The sequence below is a fragment of the Chroicocephalus ridibundus genome, chromosome 11 (assembly GCF_963924245.1).
Source record: "Chroicocephalus ridibundus chromosome 11, bChrRid1.1, whole genome shotgun sequence".
NCBI lineage: Eukaryota > Metazoa > Chordata > Aves > Charadriiformes > Laridae > Chroicocephalus > Chroicocephalus ridibundus.
The window spans coordinates 15,360,750-15,388,038 of NC_086294.1; positions in this window are offsets into that span (position 1 = coordinate 15,360,750).

Here is a 27,289-nt window from a genome sequence, read left to right on the forward strand (position 1 = left end):
ATTAGGGGAGGGGGAGCAAAGTATCCCCTTTCCTGTGTTGATAATTTTTAGCAGTTTGGGGCAGAACAAGGAATATTGAAGTTTGACCTTGAATTTGTTGTGGTTTTCCACAAGAAAAGGTCATGTTTAAACAGCGTAAATGCCTCATCTTTCTAGGAAAAGCTGTTTTCACCTAATTCGTAACATGTTTGCAGTTCTTATGTTGGTAATGAACTGCACTGATTTTGCAGCGTAAGTAATAAATTCACTGACTAAATTTTGCAAAAATAGCAACCCCGGCCAAATTTGCAAGATCTTGGGAAAGTCATGAAAACCATCAATCTTGGCATTCAAAAGTTTACAAAGCGAAACTTTGTTTTACACAAGTGCTGTTATAATAATTTATACATTTCATTTAACATTTCTTTTACTTAATAAGTATATAATTCATAGAGGACAGAAATTAAATTGTACAACACTTGGTTTCAATTTTGCAGTTCTTATTAGGGGATTTTAATGCTCTCCCATTTTTGCTACAGGGTTTTTTCCCTGCTATTGGTCCCCATCATCCGTGGGTTGGTCAGCTTAGACGAAAAGCCACATTGCATGCGCTAAACCCTAATACTAATGCCACCAAATTAATCAATTCCTACATTCTGACTTCTGAACCTACCCTAGGGTGAAGGAAACATGATCCACTGAGGATCATCTTGCAATTAAAACAATTCTCTATGAATCAGCTTGACAATGCAGGTGCTAAGCAAGCATCTGTTCAATTAAGTTGGTTTGGCAGTTTTGGGGCAAGCCTATTTTGCTTTCTTTTTTTTTTTCCCATCATTAAGCTTATACTTAATGCTTGCAGCAAACAATAGCTCATTAGTGGATTAGGGGTAATTACCAACAGCAGTCATTTTTCCTAAGGCTTAATGGGCCAATTTGCTGCTGTAATAATACCCCAGCATTGTGGTGCTCCAGCAGAAAAGCTGGGGGTGCTGGAATGAACCATTGCCTTGAAGGCGCTGGAAATGGCTGAGCCATCCCATCCCTTCCCAGGACACCCCATCATGAGCTGGACAGGGTCTTTCCACCAGCTGGGGGGTCCCATCAGCTCCCAAGCTTATGTTTTGGGAGGTGGGTTCAAGCTAAAGGGCATCCACATGGGGACAGCTGCCTGTCCCCAAAGCTGCCGGGATCGTTGTCCGTAAAAAGTCCAGTAAGGAAAGGGGGAACGCCAGAAGCTGTGCCCACAGGTCCAGTGGCACTGCCCCACCTGGAGCCTCTCCTGGCCTCTCCCCAGGGCTGCAGAGCCATTTTTTGGGAATGTTTTCTTGTTCTCATTTGGACCGGAGACTGAGATACGATATCCAGACACTGCCCCGGTAAGAAGTCTTCCATGTAAGAGGTACCAGCTTAGCTAAACAGCTGGTGGGCTGGAGGAATTTTTAAGGGATATTTATGTAAAATGTAAGGGATGTTTAAGGAGCTCAGCCAGAACGGCACACACCTGCAGTGTTATGGTAAGACATTAGATTCGCTTGCCGTTGCACCACCTTCCAGTTGCATTCAACGACGATAATGAAGAACAAGTGGCAAAAAATGTTCCAGAGCTGGAAACCTGGTGCTGTAGGAATAAGGATGAATGACTTGGCTCCACCTTCCCAGGAAGATTCCGATTTCCCAGGCTGCCTGCGAGTCGCAGCATCTCCATCGTGCGTACGGTCCATGGGCAGGGGTTGAGCAGAGAAGTGAGGGACCTGGGTGCAGAGGACTGAAGGGACCATTAGAAAAGTCGAAGTATGCGTAATTGTGGTCCTGTTTGCAAGCAGAGTAAAATGATATCGACAGCTATGTTTTTATTTTTAGCATTATATTTTCAGTCACTCATTCCAACCTAGAGTGCCATATCGTTTTTCTGCTTTTAGGAAGGGGATTAAGAAAGAAAAAAAGACATAATGCTATAGTGGAGTTAAGTGCCACTTCTTCAGGCTCCTGTCAAATCTTGTGATTTGGAATAATTACCAGTGTCAGGTTTGGAGAAGGAGTTTGATGTAAATTGCCTCGATCCGTACTCATCCTGTGAGAAAAGAAAAACAGTATGTTAGAAGGTAGAGGACTGAATAGGCATCACCAGGAAAATCACTGTTTAAGCAGCCTAGCTTTAATATACCTGACTGTATTTTATCTCCTTTTTTCTTCATGTCATTCAGATCTGGGCAAATCCTGCTCATGCTGAGACCAAGGGTGATTTCTCATTTATTTTAATAGCCCAGCCTATAGATTTCTGCTTAGCAGGAGGTCTTGTGGGTTGCTAAGCATTGTATTCATTACTATATACAATCCTTTAAAAAGCAGAGAAAAGCTAACCAGACTTATTTGTAGCTCCACGCAGGGGAAAGACCAACCATCTTCTGCAGGCACCCTCCAAAGGGGTTTGCAGGATCCCATCTGGATTCGGTCCAGCCCTGCAGTCCAGCCTTGGTGTCCTGACAAGCCTTAGCAGTGATATCCACGTTTTCTGGGTGGTACAAGTGAGGATGACAGCAGTTTTGTGAGCGGATATGTTCACTTCAGCCTGAGGCCTCTAGTTGATGTGGAACAAGAGGAGATGCCCTGGTTGGAGCAGGGAAAGGAGCTATTCTGGCTTTGGCCTGCTGTCATCTCCCATCCAGTTACTTTCTTGCATCTGTAACTCATCTAAAATTTTAATTTAGAATTTTTTTTTTTTTTGATGGGGAAAAAATGTCATCCTCAGAAGCATTAGCATTCACTTTTAGTGAACAGAATCCAAAACCCAAACCCCATAAAAACTTGAAAATAATCAACCCACTCTTTTGGAACTTGTCTCAGAAAACAGAGCATTTTTTATTTCTTTCCATTTTGTGTGTGTAAAAAAACATGCCTCGTTTTTCCCTCTTTGCAATTTCTTTTGAGTTATGGGAGCAGTTTCTGTCCATGTATTGAAATAAATCACCGCCATAAAAATCACAGTGTATCGCCTTCTCCACTTCTTGGAAAATGGCCTTCAGATCCTGGCACCATCATGAATGCCATGACAGGAGCCCAAGTAGACACTTCTGAGCTAGGAGGTTTTTGCAAACATGTCCCAAAATTGCAGTCCTATTGTCATCACTAAATCCTGGGAGACATTGGATAGTCTTAGTGATCCCAAAGGTTCCTGTCATCAAAATGTCATCAAAGCTCACCAGCCTGGACTTCAAGAGAGCAGGCTTTGGCCTCTTCAGGGACCTGCTTGGTAGAGTTAAATCTGGCCAGGGATGTCAAGGGCAATGCAAAAAGCTTCTATGGATATGTCAGTGACAAAAGAAAGACTAGGGAAAATGTGGGCCCTCTCTGGAAGGAAATGGGACACATGGTCATCCGGACATGGACAATGCTGAGGTACTCAATGGCTTTTTTGCCTCAGTCTTCACCGACAAGTGCTCCAGCCACACCACCCAAGTCACAGAAGGCAGAGACAGGGACCAGGAGAATGAGGAACTGCCCACTGTAGGTGAAGATCAGGTTCAAGACCATCTGAGGAACTTGAAGGTGCACAAATCCATGGGACCTGATGAGATACATCCTGAGGAAACTGGCAGATGAAGTTACCAAGCCGTTACCCACCATATTTGAGAAGTCATGCCAGTCTGGTGAAGATCCTGCCCGACAGGAAAAGGGGAAAAGTAACCCCCATTTTTAAAAAGGAAAAAAAGGAAGACCTGGGCAACTACAGGCCAGTCAGTCTCATCTCTGCCCAGCTAGATCATGGAGCAGATCCTCCTGGAAATGAAGTAAATAACCCCCCCATGGCAGGGGGGTTGGAGCTAGGTGATACTTAAGGTCCCTCCCAACCCAACCCATTCTCGGATTCTATGATTCTATGTGCTGGGTGGGGATGGCAGGGTGGGATGCCTGATCCTGATCCATTCCCAGCTGAGCACCACTGCCCACGCACCCAAGGATGCCAGCGCTTAGCTGATGATGCCCACCACAGCAGCCCCAGTGTGACCTGATGGTTTATGGAAATGTCATCTTTGGCTGTAATGGTCATCGGTCACGGCAGTAACTAATACAACAGGATGGCTGAGACATGCAACAGGCAAAACGCTGCTCGATATCAAGTGGATTTTGAGAAAAGACTGCTTGCGGCAGGCGGCTCTGGGACATCTGTCTAAAGGTGAGTCTGAGCAACCCACAAGTCACCGCAGCAGGTTTTCATGTGCAGACAATAAATGACCTCACCACTCACACGGGGAAAAATGTTCCAAACTCCACGAAACCTGTTGCTTTGAGGGGTTTCCTAGATTTCAGCACGGTTTTGTGGTGAGTTAGAATTGATGGCCAGTTGGAGTTGTGAACCGGGGCACGCTTTCAGCAGCAGCTCTTGTAATCATCTTCTGCTCTTTTGCCAGTACTCAATTCCCATCTCAACACTAAATACTAATGACTACTGGAGAGGCTGAGCAAGTAACGAGCCCTTCAAGTGACTGGATACTCCATAAGAGTTCCAGAGACGCACTAAGAATACTCAGGTGCCAGATGCTCTTTTCTGCTCTGGGAGGAACAACCATTTTTTTTTTTAGGGTGACGGTGGCACTGGAGAGAGCCTGTGGTCATAGCGGTGTCCATCTCAATATTTCTCGTGCCTGAGCTCTCTCTGGTCATCTCTGCTCTTGCCAAAACAACTTGCGGGGTCAGGAAACTGGAGACATGCAGACATGGAAAGGGAAGGAAAAGCTTAATGCAGTTTCTCTGAAATGAATTGGACTCCAGTGGATAGGCGCAAGGGCCAAGTTTGCCAAGGATCTGAGAAGGACTTTGCCCTTGTCCTCAAAGCTGTGACCCCCCAAAGCTCTGCTGCGCTATGGCTGAGCCCTGAGTGCGATGGGCACCCCGTACAAAGGATGTCCGTGTTACCATCCTTGCTGGCAAGAGCAGTGACGTATGGGAAGGCGAGATGAGAGCACAGCATGGGGCTGCTGTAACTTCTGGTGGAATTTAATAGGCAGTAAAATCAGGTTTGACAGAAAATATATTTACAGATTATTTAATTGCGTCATATTGCAATTATTATGAGTTGTCTTACAGCAACAGTGAGGGGCCCAAGTGAAGCCCTGCTGTGTGTGCATTGCCTAAGTATATCAAGGGAGGCTGTTTCTGCTCTACAGATAGTAAACCAAACTGAAGAAAGTTACAATGGGAATTTGAGGCTCAGAGAAATCAAGCAATTGACTGAAATTAATAGGAAATTAATAGGAAGTCTTGGGAATCTGGGCCAGACCTATGGCGTCCCGGTTTATAGATGTGCTGTTCACTTAATTTTAATCTGTGAGCCTCTTCAAAGCTCTGAGTAGACAGCTCTGATTTTCTGTTCAATGCTATAAAACATTCAGGATAGAAACATTCAGAGCATGAAGGAAGCAAAATTTCTCAATTACTGCATCATTTTCTTTCAAAATGTAGGCAAACTAGTTGTCCATATTGTTTGAAAATATTGGCTGGTAATATTTGATTTGCCAAATGCTAGTAATCACAAGCCAACATAGAGGAAGATAAAATTAATACAGAAAAGATAACACTGAGCTCAGTTTAGAGGCTCTGTACTGAAATGACTTGAACCAAGCCCCAGGATCTAGCGGATGATGCCGTGTTCCCATGTGTTTATCCTGTGATAGCTCTTCAGTATAAGCATGCCCTACACTTTACCAAATCCTGCAACACTCTCAGCATCGTTTATGTGCGTTGCTCGTCTAAATATTCCCTTGTTACAGCTCATCTTAGGCAACAGATAATCTGATACTATCATAATATACGGTTAAAGCATAAAGGCAGTCAAAATACCATTCGTCTGTATCAAATGTGACTGGTGAGAACAGGAATCCTGCCAAGCAACCGCCCGGCAGTCACCCATCGTGGGGTTGCAAGCACACGGTTAAGGAGCTCTGCAGTGGCTAATCCTGTTGTCATCTGAATTAACTTTCAAATGGGGGGAAAAAAAAACCCAGCGGTTGCATAATAAGAGGCTTAAGGTCTTGAGCTGGGGAGTAATGTGTGTATTTTGTGCACGCCTGCTTAGCAGTAGCACCGTGAATGTCACTTCGCTGTAAGAGGATTGTTTTCCTGGGTAAAATGGGTGATGCTCTTCAGCTTGCTCCAGCCACAAGCTGAGTGTGTGTGTGTGTGTGCTGAGGGCCTAAGACGACAATTGAGGATCCCATAAACACTGGCCGGTACTAGATACCTCAGGGAGTGGTTTTGGTGAGACAGCAGTTGGTATTTCTCCTCCTGGGGCACGTCTTGCTCAAGCCGGCACTTCCCAAAGGAAGCCTTGGCAGAGTCTTACCTGCACACGCTCATCACAGCCTGGAGCTGCCCGATAGCATTTGGCATGTTTGGCAGGATATGTGTTTTCAAACAAAATAAACATTCATCACATCTGATGCAGTTATTCACCTGGCTCTTTCAAAGCTCCCGTGGCCCCTTCCAGAGGAAGGGGTGAGCAGCCGGGTACCAGGATGCTCATGTCAACAGGGGCTCTCACACACGGTGCTGCCTTCGCAGCTTTTTGGAGATATCTTTCCATCAACATTTAATTTTCTCTAGAATAAATCATTACCAATATATGCAAATAAAAAAGACAAAAGAAGACCAGGGCTCACAGGGGAGGAAGGTAATTGCCTGCGTTAAACTCACCTTGTAATACAGCCCTTGAAGAAGTGTGAAGCAAAATGCAGCTGGGAACAACGTTCTTCTTGCTAGGTTTTTGCTGCTTGGACTTCAATTTTTTCTTTTAGAGACAAAACAGAGAAATGGGTTGGGATTCAGCACTGAAGATGACTGTGACAAGATGGTATCGTGTTCGTGAACGTGCTTTTGCACTGGGATTTGTTTGGTTTCCACTGTCAACAGGAATCTTCTCCCTGAGTCCCATGGGCGTCGTGCTCAGCCATGTGGGAGCAGAGCTCTTGGTGCAGTGTGTGTGTTTGTGGGAGAGAGAGGAGAGACGCTGGCATTTGGATGGACTTGAAGTTTCACCATCCTGTCCTGGAGGAAAGAGCTTTTTCCTAGGACTTGGGTTTCAGGTGAGATCCTGCTGTCTTTCCAAAGGGCTGATGTGCAGTACTTGGCCAAGTTAAGGGTACAGATCAGTGTGTTGTCCAATGGTCACCCATTTGTCCTGGTGACTTATGCTGCAGGTGGCTCTGGGTGCAATCAGAGTGTCCCCAGAGAGATCTCATCCAGGGGCCAAGGGAAAACCCGTGGCTGAGCTCTGGGCTCAGCTCTTGCTGCATTGGGAAGGGCAGAGAGCGATGGGAGCCCGCGGCTTGGCTGCTCTGCAAAGGGGCAGAGAGTCTGCTGAAAAGGCTCGCTGGCTACTCACTTTTTTATTTCTATAGATGACAGAGCTGAGCCCTAAGGGGGACAACTGCGGTCCAGCGGCCAATGGCAGAACCGAGCTGCAGCCGTGGCTTTGTGGGTTTGCCAGCCATGTAAGACGTTTGCCAATATTTAAAACACGCATTGTTGTGGTTTAAACTTGGGGAGGATTTTTTTACGGACAGCTTCATCTGAGGATAAGCGCCAAAACCCCCTCAGCCTGCAGCTGGCGATGCAGATATCGCTGCAGATGCTCCTGTTTGCTCCGCAGCAGCACTTCTGTGCGCAGCCCGGCGCGGGACCTGGAAACCACGGTCACGAGACAGAGCGATTGTGAGCGAGCTGCTCCTCTCTCAGCTGGACGGGGAGGTATTTCTGCTGCTATGATCTATTTTATAAGTCAGAAATGGAGAGATTTCGCCGATCACCGTTATGGGTCCGGCTCTCCCACCCCCTCTGCTGGCTGCCGAGCGTGAGAGGTCCGAGGCCAAAGCCCCCGAGAGCCATGGAGAGGGCTCAACCAGGAGAACAGGCTGGAGCAGCCCCGTGTGTGTCCCCGGCCACTCCTGTGCCATGAGAAGTGGCTGTTGGTAGGGGATGGAGGAGGGACCAAGGTAGCCCTCAACTGAAAATCACTGCTCGCGTCCCTGGGGTCTCCCATCCCTCGTGTCTCTGCTGCAAGGGCGAATAGTTATGGACTTCAACATCAAACAGTTCAGGGGATGACAGGACTTTTGAAACCAGTTTTTGCCTCTCTTGGTTGAGTTGTTCTGTACCTAACTCTAAATGTCCTTTTTCTTCCCCACCAGTTGGGATACTCATTAATGTCTCACGCAGATAATTTGGTGTCTTATAACTGGGCTCACACTTCACTCTTTCCTCGGGGTGTAACGTGTCTTATGCCCATTTTTGCAGAATTTGAGGGAACTCAGCATCTGTGAGACCTCTACAGCTCTGTCACATTTGGCTGACTGGGACCACAGGTTTGATAGTAGCCAAACAAATGAGAAATGGGTTGGCTGGTGGGAGCGCTGGTGGCTTCATCCCAGGCTGGCAAGGCTGAGTATTGGGGGAAGAAAGACAAAGACCAAAATCAATCCTCCCAAACAAAACGAACCAAACAAAAGAGACTTATCTTCTCCGTTTCTCGGGAAGGCTCACGTTTCCCAGGGATTCAATTTAAACTTGCTGCATCTCTTTTTTTAGAAGTCTAGTTATTTGCTTCCCAGCTCTGCTACTGCTGTTTCTTGCAAGCCATGGGCAAGACACTTATTATTCTCTAACCTAGTACCTGTAAAACAGAGAGCGTGATGGTTTCTTTTGCTAAATACACTAAGATTTACATATATAGTAGTGTGGAAATTTTTTCTTTTTCGGTCTGTGCAATGAATATTTCAGGAAAATGGGGGTCCTTGACTGGGGGCACTGTTTGAGATTCCTGATTTACTCCTGTTCTGCAGATTCCAGGGCACTTTGCTTCCATTTGTGTCAATCTTTACCTTTTCAAATGGAAGCAACTCCTAACCCCTCCGAAGGCTCTTCTCCTCGCTGCGGTGAATCACCGAGGAAGGCTTTGCAACGCGATGGGTCGGGAAGGGGAGGTGGAGCGACGCGCTTCCAGAGCTGATGGTCATTTCGTGATAAAGTGATAATGCTAATAATCCCTAGGTCCTTTTTTTTTTTTTTTTTGCCTTTGAACTGAACACTTTGCCTGTCTCAACCGTGGTTGCCTTTTTGAACTGTCAGTTTGGGAGGATTAGATGCATGTTTAGGCTGGGTGAACTCATGAATGAAAATATTTTCCTTGGCAGTTTTTAAAATGCTTCCCCCCTTTAAGAGCTGAACCCTTTGGCAACAATCTGCTTTTTGCCCAGATTACCACTGTCATTTTGGGAGGTCTTTTCCTGCAGAACAAACAATGGAATTTTAATAACACAGTGAAATAGATTCAGGCCCGCTTTATTTATATTTTCTTTATTTATGCTTGAATACTTAGTATGCAGCTCCAGAAAAGACAAATTTAAGCTTTGTATTACTTCAAAATGATGAATTAAGCTCTGGGAGATTTACTTCCCCAGAAAAGCCTATTTTGATTCGCTGCTCATAAGAACAATAAGTATCAGAGAAATTAAAAATATATAAAAAACCCCAAACCTCAGTAAAAACTGCGGATGCAGAGTGGAGCAGATGCAGCGCTGCTCTTTCTGCAAGTGGGTCTGCCAGCGTTTGCACCGCAGCTCCCTGCCTTAGTCAAAGTTTGACTCAACAGTTGAGTGATAAAATGCAACTACAACGAGGGTGAATTAATTCTGACCATTTGTTTTATGTTAAGTCTGACTTGGATCTGTGCGCTGAAGTGCTCAAGCTGACAGCAGCTTTTGCTACCTGAGCAAACAGGAGCTGGTTAAGCTCCCAGTGCCATCACCTGCTTGCAGAGCATCCTTCAAATTTGTCATACATGGGTGAAGAAACCATAGAGACATGCGAAGTGAATTGGGAATTACCTGAAGTGAAGCATAAAACAGCGTCTATTAAGGCTGTCAGCTGGGTCTAACTATTACCAAACTGAAATAAAGTAGTTGGTGACTTGCACAAGCTCTTCTCAGAAACTCTCATAGGCTTGAACGTCAGCTTTTTCCATGAGTAGGGTTGCACCGATTGCAGTGGTAAATATTATTGTGCTTGATGATTTAGCCCTTAGGGTTGCTTATAGAGTTTTTTCCCCTTGAGAGAATTTTCTGTTATTTTCCCTGCACACTCCCTTCTCTCCTGATGCACCACCCTCCCAGCTTCCCAAGCCTGAGCAAGCAGCCGAGGGATGGAGATAGTCACAGATCACGTAGGACAAATCTGTTCCAGGGCTTTCGGTGTTAAATAGCTCTCTGTCAGATAAGCCATTGATACGCTGCTGTGTTCAATTAAGATAGATGGCATATGGTACGGATGGAAAGCAGCCAAACGTACCAGTGCTTTGGGGCTGGAGATGGACTAGATTGAGAGAGCCAGAAGTGCACTAGAAGGAAGGGCTGTACGGTGGGAGCTGTGGAGAAAGGGAAGGCATTGGGGTATTTTGAAGGATGCGCTGGGTATTATTTGTGCCTTGTTGCTCTGCTTTTAGCGCCGCTGATCATATCCTGCTTCACTGAAATCACTTCAGGTAATGTTAGTGCACGCAGAGCACGGCACGCAGCTCATTGCTGCAGCCCAAGAGGAATCCGAAAAAGCTGGTGAGCGGAGCTGGAGCAAAGCAGGTCACGAAACAGCCTTTGCTGAAAGCAACTGTGATTTTTCAGCTCAGACTTTGTCAGCACTTGGTGGCATTCGATACAAACTGGAGCACACTGGCTCTCCTGTGGTGTGTAACCTGCCATTTGCTCCCCTGCGCTGGCCAAAGGAATTCTGGAAAGCCCCGTGCGTGGTTGCCCGGTGTGTATTCCTGTGGCCCCGCATCCTCTCAGCCGACATCACGCAGGAGGAAACACTGGGTAAACCCTGTCAGGATTTCATTTGGCTGCTGCCACAGCAAAAGCAAAGGGGTTCAGGCATCTCACCACTGCGGTACTATAATTACTGAGCTACTGTAAAACAGTATCTGCCAAGGATATTACAGCTGCTTTTCCATTTCCCTCCTCTTGTAAAATCAAGGGTGAAGAAGCTGCAGGAACATGGCTTGTGTCCAGGAATGTGATAAAGATGCAAAGAAAAGTGGAGATTCATGGGGGAATTAACCTCCTCGGCCACTTGCTGTAGCGCTGCTTGCGTGGATCAGAGATGCTGCTGCACCTGCACCCACTGTTGTAGAAGATGCTCTTCCCCACTGCCTGGGTCGATGGGACATGGTTGTTGTTTATCCAAGACAGTCTGTTTAAAAAAGAGCAATGGTTTGTAGATAAGAAAAAATGCTACTGGTGACTGTGGACCCTTGGTCAATATTTTAACACCTTCCCCAGCCAAGGAATTTGTCTTCATATCTTGCAGGGCAGAGCAGCTGGAGCTGGTGGTAGAGCTTGAAGGAAGGAGAGCTTGTCTGCTCTCATGCTCTCCATTTCTGGCTTTACATCAAACACTGGTGGAAATGCAGCACTCCGTGCTCTCAGCCTTGGGAAGGGGCACAGAAAAGAGAAGAAGGAATTTGAAGGCCGGGAGAGCTGTCATCTCTGCTGCTGTGCTGCAATTGGGGCGGTGAGTGGCTTCAAGAGCAAAATGTGTTAAGAAACAAGACACCAGAGGCTTTGGACACTGAGCTCTGTGGCACGCCAGCACAGCCTTGGCAGAGGGGGTTTTCAACCTCCTCCCGGAGTAGCGGCACCAACAGCTTGTGTCCTGCCGTGCCGTGGGGCTGTCGGTGCTGTCGGTTAAACAGCAGCCTGGGGCAGCAAAGAGCACCCAGACTTTGGTGGCTAAATGCTGGTGCTGAGGGCTCTGGACTCGTCCTGACAAAGGCCGCCGCTGGCTGTGGTGGCTCCAGGAAGGCTGGTGAAAGGCATGGGATGAGATGGGGTTGGGCATGCTCCAGAAGAGCACAGGATTTGGGAGCAAAGGAGAGAAACGGCGATGTGCAGAGATGAATGCGATATCTGTGTAGTGCCAAAGCTACAGGCTGCATCCTCTGAGCTCATGAGAGCATCCCTGGGGCTGGGTGCTGCCGTGTCAGTGCTGCGTGGGATTTCCCGAGGACCCCAGCCACCCTCTGAACTCAGCTGCCCAAAATCTAACCAGAAAAGTAGGGTGAATGAGCAGCAAGGCAGCTGTGCTTCACAGCCCCTTGCCTCATCTCACCTCCCACCCTGATGGCTGTGATGAAACCAGAGATGTTGCACAGAGGTGACAGCCTGGACGGTGTGGTGTCATGGTGAGTCCCACCAGCAGGACGGTGCCTGGTTGGACCCTGCCATCCCCTGCTCTGCTGTCCTGCAACAGCCAGGGTGTACTGCTTAGCGGGCAGGGAGAACAGGCAGTATTTATTTATTTATTATAATTTACTGTGAATGTATTGCAAAAAGTATCCTGTGTCTTACTTTGTGCCAAAGGCTTTCTTCCCATGTCTGTGATCTGCTTTTATTTAGATTGGTATTTCACTACACACAAACGCCCATTTGAAACAAGAGCAAATCATTTTTCAAAAGGCTTCTGTATCAGCCCAGCATGATACAGAGCGCTGAACACAAGCCAGAACTTCTGTACACTGGAAGCAGATAAAGGATGGAGAATCGTGCCGTACCTGCACATATCCGTTTCCCATATTGTCCCAAGTGCCTCACAAGCATTTAGTAAAAAGACAAAAGGAGAAAATGCAGAAGGCATTAAGTAAGGAGCCTGAAATGAGGACTGTGAGGTCAATAGCTCCTGAGCTGGAGGAACAGCACTTAATGAATCATTCACAGCAATCAAGTTGGTCAGTTTAAAAGCTCCACTGGTGTTGTAGGTCAAAGAATTATAGAATCATAGAATGTTTTGGGTTAGAAGGGACCTTAAAGATTACCTAGTTCCAACACCCTGCCCTGGGCAGGGACACCTCCCACCACACCAGGTTACTCCAAGCCCCATCCAACCTGGCCTTGAACCCCTCCAGGGATGGGGCAGCCACAGCTTCTCTGGGCAACCTGGGCCAGGGGCTCACCACCCTCACAGCGAAGAATTTCTTCCCAATATCTCGTAAATCTCCCTCTTTCAGTGTAAAACCATTCCCCCTTGTCCTGTGGCTCCCCTCCCTCATCCAGAGTCCCTCCCCAGCCTTCCTGGAGCCCCTTTAGGGACTGGAAGGGGCTCTAAGGTCTCCCCAGAGCCTTCTCTTCTCCAACCTGAACAAGGTCCTGGTCCTGTAAACCCTTAAACAAGTAACCTTATGGCCACACCAACAGCTGCTGCTGGAGTCCATGAGTTTACACAGGAGAGAAGAGTTAATAAAGTGCCTGCTATCTGCAGATCTTTTGGTTTTAACAGAGCAGTGAATTACACCACCCAGAAATCTACTCCTCATTTCATGAAGAAGATGCACGTTTCTTGCCTTAATAATAAAGGTGTGAAAAAATAGTTTGTCAAAATCAGTGTGCCTCCATGCTAATAGGGACGAGGAGGTTGTGTTACCATCACTAAACCCTTCCCTTGAGGAACTGGCCTGTTCCTCCATCACCAAAAACACTTGCAGAGCTGAGGACTGGATGGGGAAAGGAGGGAAAGGTGTCTTCCCCCTGGAAGTGTGGCTGGAGGTGTGGGCATGGCTTGACAGGCACATCCGTGATTCACCTTATCCATAGCTATACCCAAATCTGCTGGGCAATTTCAAGAGAAACAAAGGACATCTAAATAAACCAGAAAGCGTAGTTCTGAGTTTATTTAACCATCCATCAGGCAGTCTAGTAATTTTAATTAGTTGGACCAATAGCTTTAATTTGGTTAATGCTTTGATTTTTTTGATTTCTGGTCAGTGAGGTCAATGAAAACACTTCATTTTTTTAGCTAATGCAAAACGTGGAGTCAGTGCTGTGTTTTCCTTCCAGCACGCTGTACCTGCCTTCCGCGGGGTCTCAGATATCAGAGTTTAATCAATATTAAATCGTCCGCATAGTCTAAGTGTTTGCTTATGTTCTTTGAATTGTTGCTCGCATCGAGAAGAGCGGTGATGCCCCTAATCTGCTTTCACCAGGCTCCCCCATTCCCTAATTATGTCATTTAGAGAAGGACATTTCCTGGCAGCAGTTCCTCAATTCACTGCAACGGCCACTATTGGAATATGGACAAAACAAGGCCGTAATAGCTAGCACATGTGAACGACGGCTACGGGGACAATTAACCTTCGTTTAAGAGTGAGCACAAGTCCATTTTGCTTAATATTTCCAAATGATGGTACCTTACAACAAGCAGAAGTAACACTGCACGCCAGGCTCCAGGACTTACCTAGGTGGAAGTGTTCCACCGAGGCGTATCGTTACTTATGGCACAGGTTATGGCAAGCTCTAGGAGAGGGCACGGGTATTCCGTAGCTCTCCAGAAATGCTGGATACGGCCCGGATCCCATGGGATCCTCCACGCGCATGAAATTGTGCAACGGCAAAAAGCTTCTTTGCAGGTATGAGCTCAAGGCAATCTGTTAGCAACAAGTTGTGGGTGTTTGCGAGTGTAGTGTAATTAATATGTTCAAATGCACTAAATTTCTGTGCCTAGACTTGATTCTTGGAGGGTTAGAGGAAACAATGAAGATTTTAGCTTATGCAGGAGCCTGCGACCACATAGTGGTGGGAGACACACATTTGCACTAGAAAAATAGATCCTTTTTGGGTATGTTTGTTTTAGTTAATTTAATTCTCAGGAAGGTTGTTCCCACCTGCAAAACTTGGCTTAGGAGCACTAAAACCATGGGCACCCGTGCAAGAGGGTGGGAATAAAACCCCAGCTAACCTAAGTCTGCTCCACGCTCCATTTACTGATCCGAGTGGGCTTTGTACTGTGGTGGGAAATCCAAATGACCATTTAATATTTTTTCTCCACATCTATGTGCTCCCTCTACCTTTCTTGCCAGCGTATTTCTGTGGCAGTATCTTTCTTCTGGGAAAACGTGGAGCTCACAAGTGCGATAACGAACCAAAATATCCGCCAAATGGTTTAGCTTATTCCTCCTCATTTCTGCAATTCACCTGAAAAGCCATGATTTATGAAAAAAAAATAAAAAATTGTCAGTCCTAAGAAATAATGTTAGTAGGGGCTTTCATGGCCTCCTACAGGGTGCAAACACTGAACATCTTTTCAAGACAAAAGGCTTCCAGGTGCTGTGACAATCAATATTTCAGGAGGTGCCAGGTCAAGCAGTTCCCTGCACTGATGCCCACAGCGTCACTACCATGAATTCCTAAAATCCAGCTATTTCTCCTATTAGTAATTCTATTAGGTCTTTTTTTTTTTTTTTTTTTTTTTTTTAATACCTGGAAGTTTCATGGAAGAAAAATTGATCAAGAATTACAGGGAAAACCAGGCCTGTCCCTGCGCAGAGCTCTGGGAGCTGCTCCTCTTGGCTGGCGTAAAACTTCTTTATAGCTGGCACTGCATGTGCTGTGAGCAGGGAAACCAGGGTAAAAAAGAGAAAAGAAAGAAGAAAAAAAAATACAGGCAGATAAATAATTATAATATCAAAATAAGGGATAATTTTTACAGACTCATTGAGCCTAACTGACTTTTAGTTTCCTCGTCTGTCGGCTTGCACAGCAGAGGCACAGCTCGGCGGCGATGTGCAGCCCCTTCGAGCCGCTTTGTTTGTCTCTGATGCATCCAACGTGGCCACGAATTATCGATAAAACAGCGTGAGGCCACAACCACAACCAACAGCTTCCCCAGAGTCAACAGCAAGGTGTTGCTCCTCCTCCTGTTAGTGTTTACTGAATAAATAGTAATAATAGGGTTGTAAAAGCCTGATAAGGTGCTTCTAATTAGCAAACCGTCAGAGGTAAAGTTTTATGTTAAATGTAACAGAGACAATGAGAAATAAAGTTGATATAGTTTTTGTGCAGATAAAAAAATCCTCATCTGTTTTGCATTCACATATGGAACATATTCCCCAGGGAGAGCGAGTGACATATTTTTAGGACACTATTTCATCTTAGCAAATCAATGTACAGGCTATTAAAACTCCATTTTTCCATGAATGATAAGTGTAATTACATCTCCCTTGTAATAAAAACTAGTGCTTATTAAATGTAAATATTTAACAACGATTAAAATACATTTGAAGGAAACTTTATAGCTTTAGTTTATATGTTCCCCATCTGGGTTGCCTTTCCTAAACCGCTATACTTTTTGGAGAGTTATTAAATTATTATTTTGAGAAGGACTAACACTCGGCGTGTCCCTTGCTTCAATTTTAATTTCATCCCCTTTCAGAATTTATTGAAGTCTGGTGAGTTTGAGATTCAATCAATGCACTATTGTATTTGCAGAGCTGCATCGAGGGGAAAGTGGCTTCACGAGGTAGGAAATGCCACACTGACATGTCTTTTGTGCGTCCAGTTTTGATGGCCAGATATAGTTTCCTGACTCCACATGCTCCAGCTCCCATTTCTTTCCAAAGGAAGCAAGTCGGTTCCTTAAATAGGTTTATTCGGTTTTATGTACGGCCCTTCTGGGGCTGCTTTAAAAGTTAGCTTCAATAAAAGGTCCGATGGTACAAATTGCAGACATGTATAAGCAGCATTATGTGTGCAAGTCCCTGACCCCGGGTACAATTCCTGGCTCTACACAGAGGACTGACCTGTCACAAAGCAACGTAATAGGATTACTCGGGAAAGGAATTCACGGGTAACCAAGGGTTTGTCACATCCGAAAAATAAACCCTGTTTCCAGCAAAAATCTTCCTGTGGAAGGTCCTTTCAAATGCCCAGGGAAGCATCCCCGTATATTTTAGGAGAGTTGAAGTCAGTTTTCTATAAAATCCTGCAGCTGATTTAAAAGTTGAATTGCTGGGGTATAAACTATTACAGCTTAAATACTTCCAGAAAGGACACCACTCCCTGTTAAATTTTAATAAGTCCTTGATACAATTTGTGCTCAGATGTGCCGGGTTCACCCTTGTTCACTTTTCCAAGGGCCGGGCTCTTCCAGCGATCCCTAATTCTCCCTCAGTGTTGCTTTTCTTAAAGGAAAGTTCTGCAAAGTTCAGCTTCCTACTCGAGATCATTCCAAAAGGCTGGAGTTAATTTTTAATTTGACTAGTAATTTCGGCCACGTAAGCGATATCACCAAAATCAGTTACTTACTTGAGAGAGCGTTAACGGGATCAGGGCGCTGAGAGCTCATTAAAACTCCCCATCCTGCAACGAAGCAGGAGCTCAAACTGCTGCAGAGTTTCTCAGAGTCACCAGGTGCCCCTTATGGCAAAAATCATGCTGAAAAAAAAGTCACTACTTCTATAATTTAAAAAAAAAAGAGAGAGAGAGAGAAAAAACAACTCAGTAGCCTTGTCCAACGTGTTTAAAAATAACAAATAACTGCCCCAAATCTCTCCTTTAGGAGCAAGCCAGCTGTGGCAACGCTCGGTGAGGAGGATGCCCGTGTCCCCGCACGCTCATTTAAAGCATCTTTAGATTTGACATCCTCCTCTTTTCAGTTTATGAAACTCCTTTAGCAACTCCGCGATGCTGCGGCAGACAAAGGCTCAATGTGTCTGCGTGTGGCTTTTCCGAGCGCTTTCTCTGAGGACGAAAATTTCTCTTTAAATAAATCTCCCTCCTCTATTGCAACTGGTACTCCAAAAAAAAAAAAACCCCACCCAAGGAAGAGGCGATTTATTTCTGAAATAACACACAGGACAGCATTTCACAACAGCGTATTCAGTGGTTTAAGTTATATCCGATGAAAGGAAAATTGATTTAAGGCAGTGATTTTCCACAAGATAAACCTCTGGAAAACAAAGGTTTCTCCTAGAGAAAAATAAATAGTAGTAAATCAAAAGGGCTTGGCAGCGTGGGCATCTTTAATTGCTTGTTTAATTAAACCTCTCAGCTAAATTTTCAGGTTTGTTTTTTTTTTTTTGCATATTTTTGGTCATGAAAAATATTGCTTAAAGTTACAACATGTGTTTGTTGGTTTTAATTACAGCTGTATTTTTCCTACAGAGCAAACAAACAGCACCCCTTGCATCCAGTAATGTCGGAATCACGCAGGCAACCTTTCCTGGCGACTTTTGGAGTGCCTAACGCGAGAGAAATATTTGTATATTTTTGGCTGTTCCTGTTGCCATTGAAGTCAATGGGGCTCGAGCACCGCTGGGAGCAAGAGCAAGCGCTTTCTGATACGGACGTGACAAAATAATTTAAGGTAATTGGTTTTCTAGTATTTCTGAGCCTTTTTCACACAATGATTAAACATAAAGCACAGTCAGATACGCATAGGCGTGTGCACACGAGCTTTAAATTAAAATTGGCTAAATATCTTACCATTTCTCAAATAATATCAGGTACTTGGGGAAAATTAATAATCGTCCACATCTGTGTGTTTTACCTATGCAAGTAATTTCATCGAAGTCATCGTGTCTGCTTGTCAGGGCGGATTAAGAAGGACTGACTCAAACAATATACCATTATTTTGATCTTGGACACACGGCTTTATTACACGCAGTCTCCATCAGATTTAACTTCTCAACACACATGTTTGAAATGTGACGTCCCCTAAAAAATCTAGTTTGCCTTTAGAAAAAATAACCGTTTGTTTTTTTTTTTTTTTGAAAATAAAGTTTTGTTTTATATTTTTGGATTCAATATTCCTCTCTTCTGTCTTATAAACCAGCTTCCTGGAGGTGCCTTAAATTTTAAGTAGAAAATAAAAGTGCATATATATTCTGCACGCACACGTTGGAAATAAGAGAGCATGGGACTGTTTTCACAAGCATTAAAAAGGGGAAATCATCGCCTTCACCTCTATCCTTTGTTCCCACAATAGTTTCTTGAATTTAAAATTGCAATACATTGTTCTGGCTTTAACCTGTGTGCTTCGCTCTGGCCGAAGCTGCTTTCATCTGTTCCCTGATAAAAATGAAATATCAGCCTGCCGGCGTTACCAGGTACTTTCAGCGCGGCTGGTAATAATGCCCTTTCCATAATTCTATAATGGCAGATTTAGTATTGAATAATCATACATTATACAGAATAGCAACTGCCTATAGAAAAAAAATAAATAAAGGCCCTCATCCAAGCCCTCGAAAATCGTGGCTATTTTTTTTTTTTCCTGAGCGCCACATTTTCTGCATGTTCAGTAAACGTAGAGCTGACCCAAAGGACATCAGCGACACGGGCCTGCGCTGCGTTCACCTTCATCCCAGCGGGAGCCCGGGGAGGCGAACACCATGCGTCAACCTGCAAGCGCTGAAACTCTCCCCTCCGTATTTTCTTATTTCATCGTGTGCAGGTAGTTGGATTTAAGCGGAAAATATGCTGAAGGAAACAGCTAACCTGTATCCTCTGTGCTGCTCTCCGCGTGTGGGTCAGATTGGTGATTGTGAATACAGGATTCAGCACAGGATTTGCATTTTCGTTGAATAAATCATTTCCAACCAAAACATTCCCATCTCCAGGCTGTTCGCAGTGGGCGACAGCGAAGCCGAGGCCACTAAAACACATTTACCAACAAACTAGGACATTCTACCGGGCTAATAAACCCCCCTCTCATTCTAATGAATTATTCCGTCACTGCACTGTCTACCGCTTTCTCCTGGTGCTTCCCAGCGAGCGAGTGATTTCATCTGTGCTTTCCTCCCGCAGCGCCCGTGCTGTTTAGACTTTTCTGTGGTGTTTTTATACAATTTGGGTCACCCTACCGCAATGGTGGCGTGCCGTGTCTGTGGCCTTGGGCTGGGGACGGAGCCCCCACCTCCATCCGTGGACCCCGGGGCTGTCACCCCCATCCCTGCGCCTGTTTGCTGGTGGTTTTTAGCTTCTCCCTCGGCATCTGCAGCTCTGTCGTAGCCCTTTAGGGAGGGGAACGGGGGAACGCGGCGAGCACCGACGTCAAACCACTCTCTTGACCCATTTGCTTATTGAAAAATACAGGGAAAGCCTTTAAACGCACTGAGATTTCTCGCTTCTTGACGGGAAAACATGAAAAGGGCGATGCTTTAATCTTGCTGTATGGCCCCAAGTTCAGGGCTTAAAGCTGAAAGCTTGCAGTTTCAGTTCCTGCTCTTTTTTTTGCTGGGATTTCTGACAGGACATAATGTAGCTTGCAGCAGCATTAATCCCCCGGCAGCGTCTCCAGCAGTGACACCCCCCCGTACCACCCACGCTCCACCGTCCCAGGGCTTGCGGCAGGAGGAGATAAGGCAGTCCCTTGCTCCTCCGAGCACACGGAGCCCCTAATTGCTCCCATTTATTGCTGGTGGGAAATTTGGGAGAGGGCCCAGCCCAGGTCTTTCGCCCCCAGAACAAGGCCCACCGATTTCAGCTGCATCAGCCCCGGAATTTCACCGTCAAACCCGAAGGGGCTCTGCGCCGGGGGAGGGAGAGTTAGCAATCCAGATTTACACCGCTGCAATTAACTGCAAAATTTGGCCCTAAAAATCCCAGTGATGTAAACAGCAGGGCGGCAGGTCAGCACCAAGCGCACAGCCCGGGATTAACGGCAGCTCACTACTGGAACAATTATCTTCTGGCAAAGCCAAAAAACTCCCTTGCTAAGCATCTGCGGGGCTCTCGGTACTCTGCCGTACACCTGTGAAATGCCAGATAAGGCCACCAAACCAGGGGAGTTTTTTTCTTCCTAGAGTTTCACTGAGAGAGCAACTTAGTGAGCAGCGTGTTCTTAGTATTATTTGGAAAATAAATCTTCCCAGCCTCTGAAGAAGAGTCGAGGCTGAGCGGAGCGGCTGGACCTGGTGTTTACCGGGAGAGTTAACGAGCCCGGCAATAAAACCCGGGGTAATGATGGCTCTGAAGAGTCACATTTGCTTTGGAATTTACTTTTAGAAAAGCATGAAATTTAACGTAGAAACAAGATCTATAACCACCTATATAAAAATAAAGGGGTTTAGTACCTCTGAGAATGATGGAGTGTGTTCTGTGCTGCTACTGCAGGACAGATCTCCTGTTAGGGCTGTAGGAGCAGAGCTCTGAGTAATTCAATATTGGTTATTTCATAAGCTTTGTCTTTGGTGAGCATAAAATATGATTTTTCTTGAATCAATTTATTATATGACTTTCTGTTTTATGCCCCTGACAGACTTATTCTTAGCATTTACTCTTGGAAATTAAAGCTGGTTTGGTTTCTTTGTGCAAATATGATTTCGGAAATTATTTTCTTTACCTTCCCACCCCCCCCGCCCCCCGCAGTTTGCATACAATTCCTTGTTTCCGCGACTGTCACTCAGTAAGGGGACTAAGGTACAGCAGAGGTAAGTTCACAAATTAACTTGTAAACTTGAAATAGAGATGGAGGAGGAATGTTTTTGCAGAGTTTGCCCAACTTTATAACAAACATCCAGCTTAATCCTCAGAGTCTTCACAGAGAAATGAGGCATTTTCCTCAAATACCTCTCCCCAATTCCCACTCTGCTTCATGCCACAATTTAAAAAAAGCTTAGATTTTACCACCGTATCCAGGCAAAATTCCCCGTAGCAGAGATGCAAGATTTACCTGAGTAAACCTCAAAATATTGAGGATAACAGTTCTCTTCAAATCCAGAATGAAAAGTGTAATTAATGATGCTGGGTAAAACTCCAAATTAACTTAAATCAGGGAAGGATTGGGAGGGAATATGGGAATTTACTTATCTCCTTAGGCAAAAGCCTGGCTTTCCTGAAAAGAGCAGTCACAGGAACAAATGGGATCAATTTTAATTTTTCAAACCCCTCACATTTCGCTGGGATTTCCAGCTCCGATGGGGGAGCAGAGCGCGAAGACGGCAGAGCCCGTCCGGGCACCGGGGCTGCTCCGCTCCCCTGGGAGCCGCAGGAGAAGGGCTGCTCTCCGGCCCCCAGCTTTCCAACCTCCCGCCCCTTTATTTATTTTTTTTCCTCCCTCCCCATGTTTTTTCCCAAGCGTCAGATGCCGGTGTGATGTTTCCCCGCCAGCTGCCCATCCTCCCTTGTGAACCAGGACCCGCACGCCTGCGTGGGCTGCGATTTAAATCGGCGGCGTAACGCTGGGCTGTATCAGCGCGTTTATGAGACATACCGTCGCAATATTCTTGTTACTATAGGAGCAAAATACACGTAAATATTTAGGTGGATTCCTTCCAAGTGCAAGGGGCAGCTCGGAAAACACACGGTAGGAGATGATTTAACACACGTGGAAACCTCAGGCAGGTGAGCAGCCCTCCCCCCCTCCTTGGATTTCACACCGGCCACGCAAATGCCAAGATGTGCAATGCTAAATACATACCAAAGTGCTGGTGGGGCTGCTCTCGGACTGCTCAGGGGAATAATCCCACCAAAGCCCCGTAATAAATGCTTGCAGGATCAGGCCTGGAATGATTCGGGAGAAAGTTTCCCTGGTTTCTTTTGTTTCTTTTCTGTCTCCGAGTGACAGATGACATGTAAGAGTCAGTCCCTAAAGATCCCACGCACTACAGACAGATAACAGCCATAAAATCCTCCCTTGCCCACAGGTCTTGTTACTATTAAAAAAAAGAAAAGCTTCGTTTTTTCTGCAAGGCCTGAAGTCACGTTTATGATGGTTGGAGAGAAGCTGTGGGAGGGCTGAAAGAGCCCTTCCCTTAACTTTACTGTGTAAAGAAATAAGGTTTTGGAACAACTGCTTAGCTGTTAAACTATTATTAGACAGAAGAGGACATTTTAGGTCAGGAAAAATACAGCAAAACAAAAATCCTAGTTATAAAAGAAACCTACAATGCCTATGAAAAAGGGCTGGATTTACCTCCCTGCTCCAATGGATAACGATGCTAAAATGTGTTCCGAGTGGTTTTAAACAGAATTTAAATTACTCTTCATTGCCTGTCTCTGTTTTTTAACTGGAGATAAATTGGTTTAAGCCATTTAGAGCACATGGTTTCTTGTCTAATATTAGTGTATGGAGCGGCCAGTTGTCTCTGTGCTGTAGTTTATTCATTGTTCTGGAGAAAAGTAACAAATATTGGCTACCCACCAATAATTGTTTGAGAAAACCAGATATGCGCTGCAGATTTTGGCTATGCCGCTAGTCCTTATATAAGCAAAATGGGTTGTTTCTAAAACACTGCGCTCATCTGAACCAAGCCCACAGATGGTATTTGTACTAATCAAGCAAATTCTGCCCTCCGCGACATCCGCACAAAGGCCACTGCCAAGTTTGCAGCCAGACGCTGCAAATTTATCCCACTTGGGGAGTTTTGGTCACTGGAGAGGTACACCAGTATGGGTAGAGATCCTAATTTTCCCCTCCCCAAAGTTTCCCATTAGGGAACAGAAAGGAAACCTTATAAATCCTCCAGTGGCACATTCTGTTGCTGAGCCCTCAGCTCCAAACCCCTTAACAAATCCCTCCCGCTCTCCCAACTGAGCCATGCCATGCGGTCTCCCACCTATGGTCCCCCCTTTTCCGCGGGAAGGGGATTCCTAGATGGGATGAGGGTTCCTTGGGGTTTCCTATGGGCTGCAAGTGGTCCGAGAGCCTGCACCCGCAGCAATCATCGCAACCGCGGCCGATGCACTGGCATGGCCCGAAACTCCCCACGGCCAGCTTCAGAGAGAAACCCAACAATGGTGCACTGTATTTTAACACTGTGTGCTGTGGGAAATGGAGAGAAGACAAATGGACTTTATTTTACAACATAAAGAATGTTACACCCTTTGGTAATACGTAACTAATAACTTAAATCCATTAAAAAACTGTGTTCTCTACTATACCGCTCACAGACGGAGCCAAAGCTGTAAAAATTCATGAAGTCAGTAGCAGGCTGGCTGGGGTTACAAAATCTACAGAAACTGCTAAAAGTCACAGTTTTCTCCATGAAAGTCATGGCCATAACAAATATACCACACAGCTTGCTCCCTAATCCATTCCCAGGAAGCTGCTTTGTGTGAGGCTGAACGGATCTCAGCGTCCAGGGAGGCTGTCTGGGGACCTGACGGATGCGGGGTCCCACCGGGTGCAGGCTGCCAGGGCAGGAGGGGACCCCAAAACATCCCTGACACCCCAGACCTGGGTTTGCCCCGCAGTGGATGACGCAGAGCTGGTAGTTGACTGATCACACTGGAAAACAAAAGCTCTGCCTGGAAGAAAAGGGCTCCTTTTCATTTCTGTTCCCTCTGTCAGGCAAAAATTAATGACTAAATGCACCTTTCTCTGATGTTGTCCATCATGCAAATACTGGTGGGCAGGAGTCAATATGAACTTTAAACACACCTGACACAGGTGGCTTTTGCCTTTCAATGCTAAATGGCCACTGGCCAACAATTCACAGCACAGCATAAAGGAATCCTTGTGGCGAGCAGCCTTCCCTCTGTTTATATTTGTTATTCCAGAATGAAGCTATTCATTGGGGCTGAGATGAAACTGCCCAGGTGAATAACTTCCTGAAACCCATAGCTCCTGCAGGAGTGCGACCAAAATCAACTGCCAAATGACTGTGGGGTGTGAGGTTGAACGTCGGGGAGAAAGGCCAGGAATTAGAGAGACGGTGGAGGGGAGGATGCAGTGGCAGAAGATGCTCAGCTGCTCCAGCATCCTCATCGTGGTGTCCCTCCCAGGCATCAGTCAAGCTGAATCACTGCCCTGGGCATTTCCATCCAGCCCGTGGGTATTCTCCTTGTCCTCTGGGCCATGTCCTTCTGCCAACGGACCAACACTGTCACAGGCATGGGCGGAAAAAGAAATAAATGCGTGAATGACATTACTTTTCCTGATTTTAGCAGTCATTCTGTGGGTTTTTCCGAAACCAGCAATCTGAAACAAAATTCAGGCCGTTCTCAGAAGGGTTTCAAAGGCGTTGCTTTTTTTCCTATAAAGCAGTTGCAGCTTATCTCCAAGAAAGCAGACATAACCCTCATCGGTTGTACTTCATCCTTCAGCAATTTCAGTGCAAGCCTGTGCGTAACATTTTGCTTTTGGACGAAGCACATCCTATTCAAATATCATTTAATCAAAATAAAAAATAGATTGCACTGCATCCAAAAAAGATATACAGACTAAATATTTTGGTGTGTAGTCACCAAAATAACTGTAAAGGGGAATTTGTAAGCAGTTTGGGAAGTTTTCTTTCGGCTTATGCATAGAGAAATCTTTACATACTATCAGAGTTGGGATTAATTTATCACCAAGCCCAGGAACTGTTCCCAATCGGAATTAGCCACACTAATGTCTGGAGCTGACAAGCACAGCTGCAGCAAGCTCCCTCATGTTTATTATTGTAGTTTTTCTTGTCTTTTAACAGTTCGCACACTAATGGAAGAGCAGGAGCTAAAACTGCTCATCTTCGCTCTACTATGGCAATGAGTTCATTAAGGTAATGAGTTCATTAAGGCAATAAAGCACCTTCAAGGCTGGTTTTTAAGCTCCTGATGGGATCAGTAGTAGGTGCAGAAAATAGCTGCACATTCCTAAGTCTTTTTTGACTGTTCTGTTAGAAAATTTGTGAAAGTCGAGTACAGAAGATTGCGTTCAGACTCACCTTTCTGTGTTGCTTGATTCCTGTTTTAAAGCCTGCTTTGGAAATTAGTGGTCTGCAGCAAAAGGCTGGAGATACAAGCCTTTGCTGAGTGGGGAACACAAGCAAAAAGGAAAAAAGAAGGAAACTTGAATTTGGCTGTTATACATATTTCAAATATTGTGAGTAGTAGAAGTGTATCAACTGAGGCAGCTGGCAGGGAGATGAGATGTTATGGCACCAAACAATGTTATATTTTCCTTCATGTTTGTGCAGGATGAAAGTCATTCTGCCTCTGAAAAGCAAATGTACTGACAGCATGAAAATCTTATTTATTCAATAAGAGATTCTCATAGATCAAACTGACAGGTTATCAACTGGTATGCATTAAAACTTCCATGCAACGTGCATGGTCAAATCAGACCTCAGGAGTTACACAGGGGCTCTCCCTCGGCTGTGGGCCAGTCTCTGCACTGGGACCTGTGGCCATGTGAGATCTTTAGGGATTTGCCGTGGCTTCAGGCCAGTGCACCCAGGCTTTTTTTTCCCATGGAAACATGGGAGCAGGGCAAGAAAGCAGGTCTGACATCTGTCTCACCTGCCATGGAGTTGGGAGACAGCCAGGACATGCATCTGGACTGGGGGACTTGGAAGCGATTCCAGGTCCTGTGTTTTAGGCATCATAATAGGTCAGTAATGTATTTCTATCCTCAAGTTCATTTTCAGCATCACATGTACGCTAATTCAGCTGGAATACATCCAGATTATCTATCCATTTATACAAGAAAACAGCCAGAGGCAGGGCAGCCGAGGAACAGACAGTGCCGGTGACTGCCAGATGTCGCATATCCAGCGAGATCCTCATTTGGCCAATAGCCCTCGTCCGGCCTGCTTGGACCCAGGCGCCTCTGTCAGACACAAGCCCCAGTTACTCGGCAGTGGGATGGAGGGGGCCCTCTGCTCCCCCCCAACCTTCCTGGCCCTGTCCTCTGCAGGGTTTTGGGAAGTTTCAGAAGGGCAGAAGCGGTGGGGAGGGAGGGAGAAGAAGAGGGGAACAGATTGCAGAGGGACAGAAGAGGAGGGACAGGAGTGGGGTCTTCTCCTGGTGCTTGCATCCTCTGGATGCTCATCATAACCTTCCTCCCAAGGGTATCTACCCTGTCCTACCTGTCTTAGCCTCTCCTGGAAGGACTTGTGCCGTCAGCCTGGCAGGCTGGCTTTGAATCTCTGCTGCTCCCCCAGGTGGGAAAAACCAGAACTAACTCCGGAGCAGGCAGCAGAGGTAACGCACTTGCCCAGCAAGCCAGGAACTGAGAAAACATTTCCCCACCCGGTCCTTCTGACAAATCCCTCTTACAAGGCTGGGTGTACATGTGTGTGAGTGAAATGCTGATTCAGACTGATGCTAAATTTGCTCACCATTTTCCATCATGTATAACTCCATATTCCCCTCAATGCCCCAGGGGATTAGGATACTCCAAGGATGTTGTTAATGATCCTATGGAGCCCTTTACCTGCAGTTCACCAGCAGTTCAGCTCAGCAAAGCTTAAAAGTTCTTTAATTGTATTTATGATTATAGAAGAAGGAATGGGGGGAAGTATCGGTTCAAACAAGGAATCAGCTGGAAGGTTCTAAAGTTTCTTTTGGTTGATGTTTTTGCAGGTAAGCTGTGAAAGAGGAGGGATGAAGTACTCCGGCAGAGCAAGGAGAAGGAAAATAACTAAATGAGGTGCTCGTTAGGGAGATGGGGAAGAAAATGAGTTGCCTTATCACCTTTGCTTCTCTTCTCCCACCCTTCACTATCCCACTTTATCTCTGACAGGTTGTTGCGAATAAGTGAGTAAGGTCATACGGATAGAGACGTGCAGGTCCTC